General features: G+C 41.9%; 1 pseudogene; it reads left to right on the top strand.

Moving 5' to 3' along the window:
* The first annotated feature begins 1,354 nt into the window (after window positions 1-1,354).
* Window positions 1,355-1,901, top strand: LOC147708103 (lactoylglutathione lyase pseudogene; annotated as a pseudogene).
* Window positions 1,902-12,903: the final 11,002 nt, after the last annotated feature.

Genomic DNA, 12,903 nt, shown 5'->3' with positions numbered 1-12,903 from the left:
CTGCTGTCGTTGTCAACAACTTCAACACTCCCTGGTCAAAGGTGCTCTGCAGAGGCAGAAACATGCCATGGAATGATTTGATACACTCCCAAGCAGACAGTCAACTTTACATCATATTCAAAAAGAAGGATTTTATTTCTACAAGAAATATAGCCCTTTAGGAGTGCAATTTCTATGTGACAATGTTCACCCTGTGTGCCCGGAGTCATACTTTGTACAAACCTTATTTTACACACAGTAATCATAGCTCATGCTTGTTGGAAATATGTCAAAACAGGGACAACATCCACAAATGAAGAAATTTAACTCATGCCTTGAAGTCCACTTGACATAAAATGACAAAGATTTGTGGTATTAGTAATAATAATGTTTGTTTTTCTACAGTGCTCGAGGTTTTACCATCACTGGAGCTTTGCAGCACTCTAAATAACAGTCCCCCACCCCACAAAAGCAACATCAAATACAAATAAAGAACCGCGACCACATCCATTCATGGGCCTTGCAGATTTCACACCAATCCTTGCAGCAGGGACTTGAACCTACCTAGCCATATTACACTGTGCCTATTTCAGTTTAGTACCCCTTGCCCTAGCACTGGAGGTCAAGTAAGAGGCGGCATTTTCTTTTCCAAATATCAGTACTAGTAATAAATAACAATAAAAGAAAGCAACATAATTTTACAAAATGTAGGAATGATAAAGGTAAGAAACAATAGTTTCACATGGTAAATATTTAATGTCAAACTAGGGGCTCCAACTGTTCGCACTTGAATATAATATAAGTGCAGTACACCCAGTATGGTTTGTTTACGGGTGAGCGACAATTATATTTGCAACAATAATCATAAATGAGTTCGGGAAAAAGGATAAACTATAGAATGAATTCATCAGAAAGCAATGGAATTTGAGACAAAGAAACAGGTCCACTTAGATGGGATTTGGCTCTGCCTTTAAGCAGTAACTCAGTACATACAAGTTATCTAACAGCAATAAAGTGCACAGCTTGTTCATTTGCAAGAAAGATGAAATATCGACGCAGACAAACAGTGTCACAGGACAGAAATACTGATCTGTCTTCCTAGTCAACAATTCCTGCCAAGTACCATTCCTCAGGCGTAATGCATTTCAGTGCTTAATTCTGCTGGCGAGAAAGTGTTTCCCTTAGTTTTTCAAATTTCACTTATAATTACTCTGACATTATGAAAATGTCACTGATAGCAATCTAAAACTTGGGCTCTACGAAATACTTGTTAAAAATTAGAATGTAAGGGACCTAGCTCCCACCTCTCTGCCTAGTTCAGACCCAGGGTCAGGTCTCCTCTCTTTTGTCCGAAACCAGCCACCGCAGTGGCATCATGTCTGAAGTCCTGGCACCGGAGTTGCATGGCCTGTCCAAAGAGGACGTGGCTGGCGCATACACCGACCGGGACCCCAGCACTAAGGATTACTTGATGGAGCAAACTGTGCTTAGGATAAAAGATCCCAAGAAGTCATTAGAATTTTACACCAAAGTTCTTTGAATGACACTCTTGCAGAAATGTGATTTCATCTATGAAATGTTCACTTTATTTCAATGGTTATGAGGACAAAAAAGACATCCCCAGCGATACAAAAGAACGAACAGCATGGACTATTTCCAGGAAGGCCACAATAGAACTGACTCATAAGTGGGGAAGTGAAGAGAAGAGTTATCATAACGGAAGCTCTGACCCTCGAGGATTTGGGGACATTGGCATTGCATTTCGAGATGCCTACACAGTTTGCAAAAGATTTGAAGCTCTAGGAGTAACATCTGTATAGCAACCAGATGATGGTAAAATGGAAGGACTTGCTTTTATACAGGATCCTGACGGTTACTGGATTGAAATCCTTAGTCCCAACAACATGTTAAATATATTATAAAGATCTTAGCTTTTGGGTCCATGCCATCAAATGTTCGAAGAGATTGCTCCAGTAGGCTGAAAATGAGCATGTAGGATAAAAACACTACCTGTTTGCAATATTGGAATCCTATTTCTTTTTTGTACTTGACATAACACTTTTTTAAAAGACTAACTCCCTTTTCAGGTCTCGTCTGAGAAAGCGCATAGCTGTCTCTTCAACACATTTAGTAAGTGGCTTTTAAAAGAGCCACCAGAGGCTTTTGCTGGCCTACAGCTTACATTCAGGAGCTTGTGCACGTGCACAGCTGCCATCTGTGTTTTTATTGCTGTACTCAGGCTCCTCTGCTTGCACTACTCGCCTCCCTTTTCCCCCTCCCTCCTGGTCAGCTTCATTTGTGTCTTCTAGCTGTGAATCATGCCCCTCTGCTCGCACTCCTCCTTCCTTCTCCCCCTCCCTCTTCGTCAGTTTCATTTGTGTCTTCTATCACTTTAAATGCTCCTGCTTCCACCAGACACACAACACCACCCGTCAGTGCATGCTTCCACAAGGCACACAACCACCAGTCATCAGTGCATGCTTCCACCAGGCACACACACCACCAGCTGTCAGTGCACGCTTCTACCAGGCACATACAACTCCAGCCGTCAGTGCTCGCTACCACCAGGCACACACACCACCAGCCATCAGTGCACGCTTCCACCAGGCACACACACCACCAGCCTTCAGTGCACGCTTTCACAAGGCACACACACCACCAGCCGTCAGTGCAGCAGGCAGGCTCTTCTCAGAGTTTCTTTGTAAATATGTGTTAGATGCCTGGGAGGGAGTGGATCGAGTTTCCTTAAACCATGCTGAGTATGCAGGTGCAGTGCATGAACTCCTGTGTGAGTCAGTCCTGCTGCCTGGGGCTCACTCACTCCACACTTGTAAATTGCACCTGCACCAGGCTTTTTCTCATTTGCAAAGTGCGGCGCATGCGCATAGCTAGGCGGTCCCCACACCCCCGGGAACGACTGCGTCCTACAACCAGAATGGAAACAACATTTAGAGCAATGAAAACAAGTTCATTTGATGCAAAGAACTGTTAACAAAAACCATGTCCAGCTATTGTAGATCTGGCAACTTAAACAAAACAGCAACAAAAAACAAACAAGCATTGGCATAGCCAATAGGTCTCGCTTTTTGGACCCTATAAGTATTTAGTTATGCAGCAGAATATCCTTGGTGCAACAATACGAATTGTTGCATGGCTAAACACTTATAAGGTCTCAATGCGAGACCTATTGGCTATGCCATTGCTTGTTTTTCTTTTGTGATTTTGTCATCTTTCTTGAGTGCTGTGAACATCTTGTGTAGGCCAGCCTTCTGCTGAAAAAGGTAACCTAGTGTCTGTATATTGTACAACCTCAGGAACATGGTGTTACTATATTTTTCTAATGTTTTGTAGAAAAGTAACAGATATATAAAAATGCAAACATGTTTCCGAGTGGTGGTGGTGTGCGCATTACTTTACGCAAATGTATCATTACAGCATGCAGTTCACCACAGCACATCAGTCATCAACCTATTTCACATGTTTCAGAATGTCGTCTGACATTTAAGCAGAAATATTCTTATTTTGGGATGAAGCATTGTTTGCTCTCGTCTTTTGGCCTATTTTAAATCCAAAACTCGACTGGTGAAAATTGTTCACTTGAATTTTTGATGTTGTAATATGTTAAATCTGAGTTCAGCCGCACTGGAATTTTTGATGTTGTAATATGTTAAATCTGAGTTCAGCCGCACTGCACAGTACACAAAGATGGGCAGATGTGTTATCAAAAAAGTGTGTGGTAAAACCAGAGTCACACTAATTGTACTAATGGCAGAACGCTCACAGAGAAGAGCCACAGTGTGAGCAAATTTAAAAGATTCACAATAACTAACCATTATAATAAAAAAATGTAAAATCCATGAAATTGTTTATTTATGTAATTTAGCCATTAACTGCGCTTCCACACAGTGTCACATCTCTTTGTTTTCTCCTTGAAAATGTACTCTTTCACTTTCTGCATGCGTCATGCGATCCTTCCACTCCGTGCATGCCTCGAAAACTTACTTCATTATTTCACTCCATACATGCCTCGAAAATATATTTCATTCTTTCACTCCGTGCATGCGTATCGTTTTTTATTTATTTCAAGTTTCTTTGTTTGATCTACTCGAGATTTGCGTCCTGTCTCTTCATGTGCAGTATGACTCTTTCAATAAAAAAAATTTCGGGTAATAAGTTGCTTCCTGTCTCTTCATGTGCAGCATTGACTCCTTCATTAAAGAAACGTGAGTAATTAAGAGTCTCAGCTCCGTTTCGGATGCAGTGAAATCGTGTATCCCTGCACTCAGCCCGAGCAGAGATTGACTGCTTCTGTCTGATCCTGCTCGGGCTGAGTCAATTCTCCAAAGAAAGCCAAAGTGCAGGGGATACACGATACCAGGGGGATACCACATATTACACAACACCGGCTCTATTCCGGACTTTGAGCGATTTGAATATCCTCTAATCAGGTATGCTTCATAGCTACACAGCCTTCCCTTTAGCAGGTGCCACCAGATCCTGTCTTGACCTGACTCCCTTGCCTTATGTTGCCCAGTTAGATTGACCATACATTTGCCCAGACCTCTTAGACACACGGACCCTGCTGGGACTCACTTACTTTCAACCTTCTTGCCCCCCACACCTGATCTTCAGGTAATCTACTAGTTGTCCGCTCTAATGCCCATTTCATTTACCAATTTTGGGCTTTTTATAGGGCATTCCTCTCACATGGCCTTTGTTGTTCTTTCCCACAGTTATCTCTCACTTTATTCATGCCTCGACCATCCCGATTGATTATCCCAGTGGTCTGGCGACTACCATTGAATTTTTTCTCTTTCAGCTGGACCCTTGGCCGCCCTATATAACTTTTTTCTTGCATTCCTCAGGTAATTGCCCATTACCTGGACCTTCTCTGCCTTTTTTCTCCTATTACGGGGCGCTAATCTGTTTATACTACTCTCCTTTTTCTCTCCCCCTCCCTATACAGCACTATTGTTAGAAGTAAGTGACCATTGTCCTGATGATGACCTAAAATCATTCAGGTTGAACCGCCATTGACTTTCCAGCACAGAACCTTAATGCTGTTGTGTTCTATTTATTCATCCCAAATCTGAAACACAGATTGCATATAAGTGTATTGTATTATTGACTACTTTTACTACTTGTCTCCATTTTTTTGCCATTCAGACTGTTATCTTATCACTCCTGTGACACTGCCCCGTCACCTGTCACCAGCACGCCCAGTGCTCACTTGTGTGTTATGTTTACCATATATTTAATTGTACTGTAGTGCTGTTATAACTAACTACAATAATAATTGGTTCACTTCATCCTTCCTGTTGTGGTCTCCCTTTCTTTTCCCCCTGTCCTTGATGTACACTACTATTTTAATTGCCCTTGGTAAATGATTTCCAGTTGAGACATTGTTGTTTTGTCACAAAATGTACCTTGTCTCACCTGGGTTGACAGGTCTACTCCTGTAATTGTTCCTTTTATACATCGGACAACAGCAATTTTCTTTAGGATATGGCTTTCAACAAATCTAGTCTATAAGCACTATTCTTTATAGGAGCTCCACAGTATGCCGTTAAACTCCTTTATGACCGTATTTGATGATAGTCATAGAGAACTCCAAACCATACTGGCTGTTTCTGTATAAATCATCACATCTAAATTCTCTGATAAGCAGCAAGCTCAATGCAACTGATTTTCCTAGTAATGAAAAAGTTTCATTTGGCAGAGAAGATGCTTACAGAGTCTCACAAATGAAACATACTGCATAGGGAGCTCTAAATGCTCCATATTGGACTCTCAAGTAAGAACCATCAACATGCCATGTCAGAACAGCCATTTCCAAAGGTGTCTTGTTAATGTCTGGTCTTTGCTGTGTACATAATCTAGTAATTTCTATGTAGTTAAGATTGGAAAACAACCATTAAAATGCATTCATTACAACGCACTACATTTACAACACAGTCATTACAACGCAACATCCTTTACATCACATGCCATTAAAACGCAGCCATTACAACGCATTTCACTACCACGCATGCCTTTACAATGCATGCCACTACAACGCATTCCATTACAATACATTATACGGTAAGTAGTGGAAAACAGTAATTTTTATCCCTACACTATCCACCACTTACCCTACTGTTGCACTCACTGGAGTGGGAATACTACCTTTTACCCCTACACTATCCAAAACTTACCCTACTGTTGCACTCACTGGAGTGGAAATAGTATTTTTTACCCCAAAACTATCCAACACTTACCCTACTGTTGCACTCACAGGAGTGGGAATAGTAAGTTTTACCCCTACACTATCCAACACTTACACTACTGTTGCCCTAAATTAATTATGGGTTGTAATGGTATGCATTTTAATAGTATGCATCGGAATGGAATGCGTTGTAAGTGTAGTTTCTAAAAATGCGTTGTGATGGCATGCGTTGGAAAATCATGCGTTGTAATGGATGTTGCAATGAAAAAAACGCATTGTAAAGGCATGTGTTGTAAAAGTTTGCATTGTAACGTGTCCTATTCGTTAAAATGAGTTCATAACCAATCGCATACAATTCGACGTGTTCACAACTGAAATAGGAAGCAGTGTTTCTGCATTGCATCTTTGAATAGTGATGTTCTCTGCTGTGAGTATAATCTGCTCATAATGAGTCAGCATACTTTTGGTTCTATGTTGGATTCTTTGTCTTATAGAGACATCTAGCTGCAGATTCCTTAACTTAAGTAACCTCAAGGTGCCAGTCTGGATCCTGAGATTTTTCAGCAGTACCTCTGCGCACAGGGGTACAGCATCACATGGCTCTGCTGTGAATTCGTCCGTGGATGTGACGTCATTTGAGCCATATAAGTCCATCCCGGCATGCTTACCTCAGTTTTCTTCTTCTCCACACTGCAACGCGGACACAGGTGAAGCAGTTCCTCTGGCCTGTTTGGTTTTTGGCGTTACTGATGCCTTTTTGTTTCCGGGAACAGTGCACCAATGCCTTTGGGCTTTAAATCGCGTGACACCTGTATGCGGCAGATGTCGGTGGCGGATCCACACATGATTTGCTTGTGGTGCTTGGGCAAGCACCACAACTCCAAGGAGTGGGACGTCTGTTGGAACGTGGGATGAAATTGTTGTCCACCTGGATGTCTCGTTTGGAGTTTGGGCATCGTCAGTCTCCTTCTCAATGTGGGACTCCTGTTCTGGGTAGGTCACGAGGACATCACTCACCTTGCTCATGTATGCAGAAGAGAAAGTCATGAAGGCCATCGGCCTCACGTAGTTGTGATGTAGGGCCCTTGATTCCCAGTGTTTATTGAACGTGGCCCCTCAGCAGTCGACCCCCACCTTCCCACCATTTCCTGGTGTTGGGGTGACCCTGCCCAGATGGAAGCCTATCACCAGGATTTGCAGGCCATCTTTGCCTGACCCCTCTACCTGATGCGCCTTTGGGCCCACAGAGATAGTAGGGACTTAGATTGGAAGCTCGCCTGAAGATTCTTCCTCAGTGCCCATCGAAAACCCTGACTCCGGCTCTTTAGTTGCAGCTATGTCGGTGGGGCCTCCCATTGAAACGTTAGTTTACAGTCCACCTCCAGCATCAGAGAACAGCCCGTGAGGCTCTCTGGGATGACGTCTGATGTGGCTTCCTCAGGAGACTTGTCTCCGATTCAACATTGTCCCACACCGCAGTCTCCCATTGCGGTGGACATCGAGTCAATGCTTTGTGGCCTCAATGTCATTTGATGCTTGAGATGTTCCTTCCTACTCCTTTTCAAATGGAGAATGAGGTCCCTGGGGGTTCACCTCCTCAGCGTTGCTTGAGCGTTCTTCAGAACATGTTGATGTGGAAAAATTGCAGGTCCTTGGACATCCTCAGACTGAAGGACCTTTGGTTTTTGGTAAATGTGTTAGCATTCAACTATCCCCTCACTTTGATTTGCTGTCGCCCCCTAGAAGGGTGACGGAGGCTAGTGCTGCGTTTGCAGCAATCATTCCTAAAGATGCTAAAATTTTACAGTTAGAGCCTCCTTCTACCTCTCTGCCCTCTGATCCCTGTTGGATCTGCTTCACCAGGGCGACGCAGATGCTGAGCCCTTGCTACATTTTGGTGAGTCGTTGTATGACATTCTTCTAGGGACCTGGGTGAGGCCCTCCTCTGGGGACCTGTTGGAACGTGGTATCGCACATCGTCACCACCTGGCTCAAGAGGACCCAGTCTGTTTGTCCCTACACCCTAAGGCTCAAGGGCTAGTAGTCCAGACAGCCTCAGTTTCACAGACTGTGTCCTCTCCTCTAATGCTTCCACCCACTAGAGAATCTCCATGGTTTGAGAAATGTGGTCGGCAAATGTTTGCGTCCACAATCTGGACCCTTGAACAAGTGTTGGGTGTTTGCACGGACTACTTTCGCCCTTTGGGACTAGGTTTAGTGCTTCCTTCCCTCCCTTCAGGCTGACCTGACTCGGATACTCCAGGATGGCCATGAGCTGGCTCAATTTTCAATTTGCCAAGTACACCCCTACTTTTGTGGGCGGGGCGATGCCCAGGTCAGTTGCTCTGCATCGCCATGCTTGGCTGCGTAATGGCAGAGTTTTCCTGAAAATGGTCATGAGCATCTTTGGGACTTGCCCATCATTTGACAGTCACTCACGTTACAGTTAGGAATTAGCATTTAAAAAACCTTAGAAATTCACTGGATGATGTAATCAGTGATGTCATCAGTGATGTCATGAGGGATGTCACTGACCATGTCATGAGTGATGTAATATGTGACGTCATCAGCAGTGCATTGTGGGCGCGCAAGTTATAGTTAGCTGAACTAACTATAACAGGGGAATTTCAATGGTTTTGTATGAGTGAAATGTCCAGCTAACTATAACATGTCTGAAACTTATGTTTTTTTCAGTGAATTTCTGAGGTTTTTAAAATGCTAATTCCTAACTATAACGTGTGTGAAACCTATGTTTTTTTCAGTGAATTTCAAGGGTTTTTTAAATGCTAATTCCTAACTATAACGTGTGTGAAACCTATGTTTTTTTCAGTCACTTTCAAATGTTTTGTAAATGATAATTGTTAAATGTATTAATTATTGTATTACGTTCTTTTTATACACATTTTCTACATTTTTATTATAAATATTTATATTTATTCTATGTTTTCATGTATATTTCATCTTTTAATGTAAAATAATAACAAAACTAAATTCAAAAATATATTTTTTATTAATGATTTTTTTTCCAATATATTAAAATTAAATTCCATATAATTCCTTTTTCATTGTTTTTTTTGATTATCGTACCGTTAGCGCACGGTGCTCGCACCATACTTTGTATGGCAAATCGTAATCTGCGCGTACACGCGCATACGTTACGAATACGCTTTGATGTTGCACGTCGCATCTACACTTCCACATGACGTCATGTACCGCGCCCCGTATGCGCACACAGCAAAAGTTTCTAATTGTTCAAAAACATATATTTATGTATTTAATGTACATTTTAAGGGAAAACATTATCTGGGATAATCATAAAAATAGTTTTTTTAAACTTTTAATAACTGTATATTACTTTTAAAAGCAATTACGCAAATCGCAGAGGTATGTCATACATACTCGCATCGTAAGAGCACCGTAAATGCAGCGTAAGAGCTCCGTAAGCGCACCGTGAGCGTACGCAAAGCCATGTGACTATAAAAGAAGAGATTTCATTGGATCATAACACTTCATACTCCAACTGTTGAAAGACCCCTCCCATTTTGATCATTCTACTTGGACTTTCTCAGGAGCAGCATCTATTCTGGGGAGCTGTAGTCCTTTAGAACCCAACTCTGCAATGGCTGGTCTTCCTCAAACTCCATCTGAACATTCCTCTGATGAAGAATTTGTTACTGAGCCCCCATCAAAAAAAAGAGAAAAGAAGCTTTCATCTGGAAGTTTTTTACTTATCCTGAGGGACAGAAGAAGGTGAATGCGCCAAAAGTAACGTGCAAGATCTGTGATGTTACTCTATCCAGGGGTGACCCCTCTAAAAAGTACTCTTTTGGTACAACCAGCACGGATCGCCATGTGAAAAACTTGCATTTAAACAACTATGCAAGGGTGGCAACTCAAAGCTTGCAAGAGAAACGTCCACCTGCAGTTGCGACCACCTCAACTGCACCACCACCTCCTCTGAGCAGTCCGCATCCCATAATTGTGCCACAGTTTGCAGAACTCACTTTTCATTGTAAATAATGCAAAGAATTACTTTGTTATGGTGAGCAGTCTGTTGAACTCATTGTAAAGAGGCAAGAAGAGCACCGTTGCTCAAAACATAATTTGTTTTTTTAGTTTTTTGTTCCTGTTCCACAGTTTTTTTGTTTCCAGTTCTATTTTTTTGATTTAAAAAAATACCAAAAACATCAAAAAACTTGTTGAAAAATACAAAAAAATTAATAACTAAAAAGACAAAAAAACAGTTCTTTTCAGAACTACCTTCACTGGTCAAAGAAAGAACTATATTTCTATGTTAGTGTGTAAAAGTTTGTCAGAATGAATGTGTAGTTCATAAATGAATGAATGAATACATTAGTAGTGTATGGTGAATGTGAAAGTGCAGAACTATAAGGAAGTGCTACAGCATATATCTATAAGGTGTTTACCTATAGTATACTGTAGTACCTCCGAAGTCCTGAAGGTAACATATGCACATAAATATGTTACAAGTCTATGCTTCAATTTGCACTGCTGGTGAAACTGCCTGGATAAATTTGTATGTGTTAGGGGGGGATTCACAACCCCCTTGTGCTTCTTTTACACAGCCGTTGTGTCACTTTTGTGACGCAGCGGTGGTGCAAAAGATGTGCCATGGTGTGTAGTATTTACAATGTGACGCATTTGGAAGGTGCATCACATTGTAAAGCCCTGCACCAGAAGGAGGCTTTCCTGCGCGGGGGGGGGGGGTTCTGGCACAGGAACACCTCCTAAAAGTGACTAAGTGAAATCTATAAGATTTCATTCAGTCACTTTTGGACTTATACTTCGTCAAAATCCTGCACCTGCTTGAAGCAGGTATAAGGATTGACACAGCATTATGAGCATAGGGCCCAAAGAGCATTGCTGGAGCTGCATTGCGCTTCCAACGCAAGTCAAGCAATGCTCCATCTTCACAGCACAGATACATCACATATCTGTGCCGTTTATGCCCCATAGTGCACCACATTGTGAATACGGTGCATCCATGGTGGTAATGTCACAGTGTACAATAACTGGCATATCTCTGGGGATGTACCACTTATTGTTCATATACTGATTACTGTTTTAATGTAGTGAATGCCTTACTACACACTGATCAATGAGTCACTAAAAAACTATACCAAGAGTAACAGAGTGTTTGATGGAAGTGAAAGGATAGAGACTGTGGAATTCAACATAAAAAAGGCAAATTTGCAGGTGCATAGAACAGTGTATGCATAGTCTATAGGGGTTTGAAGTACTCCATGCCCTAAGGCCCACCTTGCACCATGAGTACTTGGCTACTGACATAGGGCCTCATTTATGAGATTTTGCCATAGGGAAGCGCAGCAGGCCTTCCTGTTGCACTTTCCTACAGAAAAAGAAAAAGGCAAGAATGCGCCATATCTATAAGATTTGGCGCAATCCTGTCCTTTTCCCCTGCGCTGGCGCACAATGGTATGCCTGTGCCTACGCAGGCACCTTTGCACAATGGTGCAAGGGTAACTGCGTTGCGGGGATGATTATTTTTGTACAGGTAGGGAAACCTCTTGTAGCGGGAATTCCGTTCTCCTACAGAACTGTGCATAGAGATTTGGAACCTCAGTGAATTAGGATGGCTCAAAACTCACCTCAGTACCCAAAATCCCCTTACCGAGCTAGCTACAGTGTCTCATTGGTCATAACAAATTCCCAATGTTTAGACAAACCAGAACATGAACTTAGAATACGTCAGGTATCGTGGAACACATGAACAATCTTTCGCTATATAATCATTTCAAACCAGAACGTGGAATAAATGAGGACACATGCATATTTGTAATATTTTTTACTAATGCAGAATTCTCAAACGCAGTATCTTATATAATACAAGCAAACATATTATAAGAAACAAAGTTATCAGCATAGTTACTAGTCCATTGAAAGCTAACGGTGACAGCATACTAAGATGCTGAAATGAATAGGAATTAACAACACCTATTTCTCACCCTCCCTATTTAGCATAGTGTTTTATATCTATGAAGGTCTCATTTGGGTTTTAGCAGGGCGGGCCCATGCCTCGAAATCTCAGTGGCAGAGTATCACTTCATCTTCCACCAGCTCTCTGCATATGAAGCACCATCAAGTGTGTAACATGTGTTTTCAGCAAAGCAATATAAAACCCGCTTAGAGACAGATTTTGGCAGCAGCTGCATTTGTGTTATGTCTAGGAAGGTGCGAAGATCAGACCTCACAACAACACTGTGTCGAGTTATCCTTGGAAGCTTCAGCACTCACTGTGCAGACAGTGTACTAAGCAAAGCTGATATCAGAGCAATAACATATTATTTCTCAAGTAAATCACAATGCTCTTCTAGGTTGAAAGCTAAAATAGCAATTATGTATCATGTGCAAAATGAATCAAAAGGAAAAATGGCGTTTAAACCTTTAATAAGCTCATGCTAACTTAACACAGTATATAGAAAAGAAGTATCTATATGACACTCTCTGTACAAAAATAATCACAAGAGGCTTTTCCTTTTTCTACGTGTGCTGCAGAATGCAGCACACATAGAAAAAGGAAAAACGAGGGGAAATAAAACTATTTTTCCCTGTTGCGCCTTCCTTATGCCTCCCCTGGGGAGGCGGAAGCTTTTGGCACTGCCTCAGATTTAGATTTCTCGTTAATCTGGGGCAGTGTCAAAAGTTCATGGGTGTTGCTGGGAACTCCCCCAGCAACA

Source organism: Lissotriton vulgaris, chromosome 6 (assembly GCF_964263255.1).
Source record: "Lissotriton vulgaris chromosome 6, aLisVul1.2, whole genome shotgun sequence".
In the NCBI taxonomy this organism is placed as follows: Eukaryota; Metazoa; Chordata; class Amphibia; order Caudata; family Salamandridae; genus Lissotriton; species Lissotriton vulgaris.
Note: the sequence above shows the minus strand (reverse complement) of the source record. Positions and strands in the feature narration are given on the sequence as shown.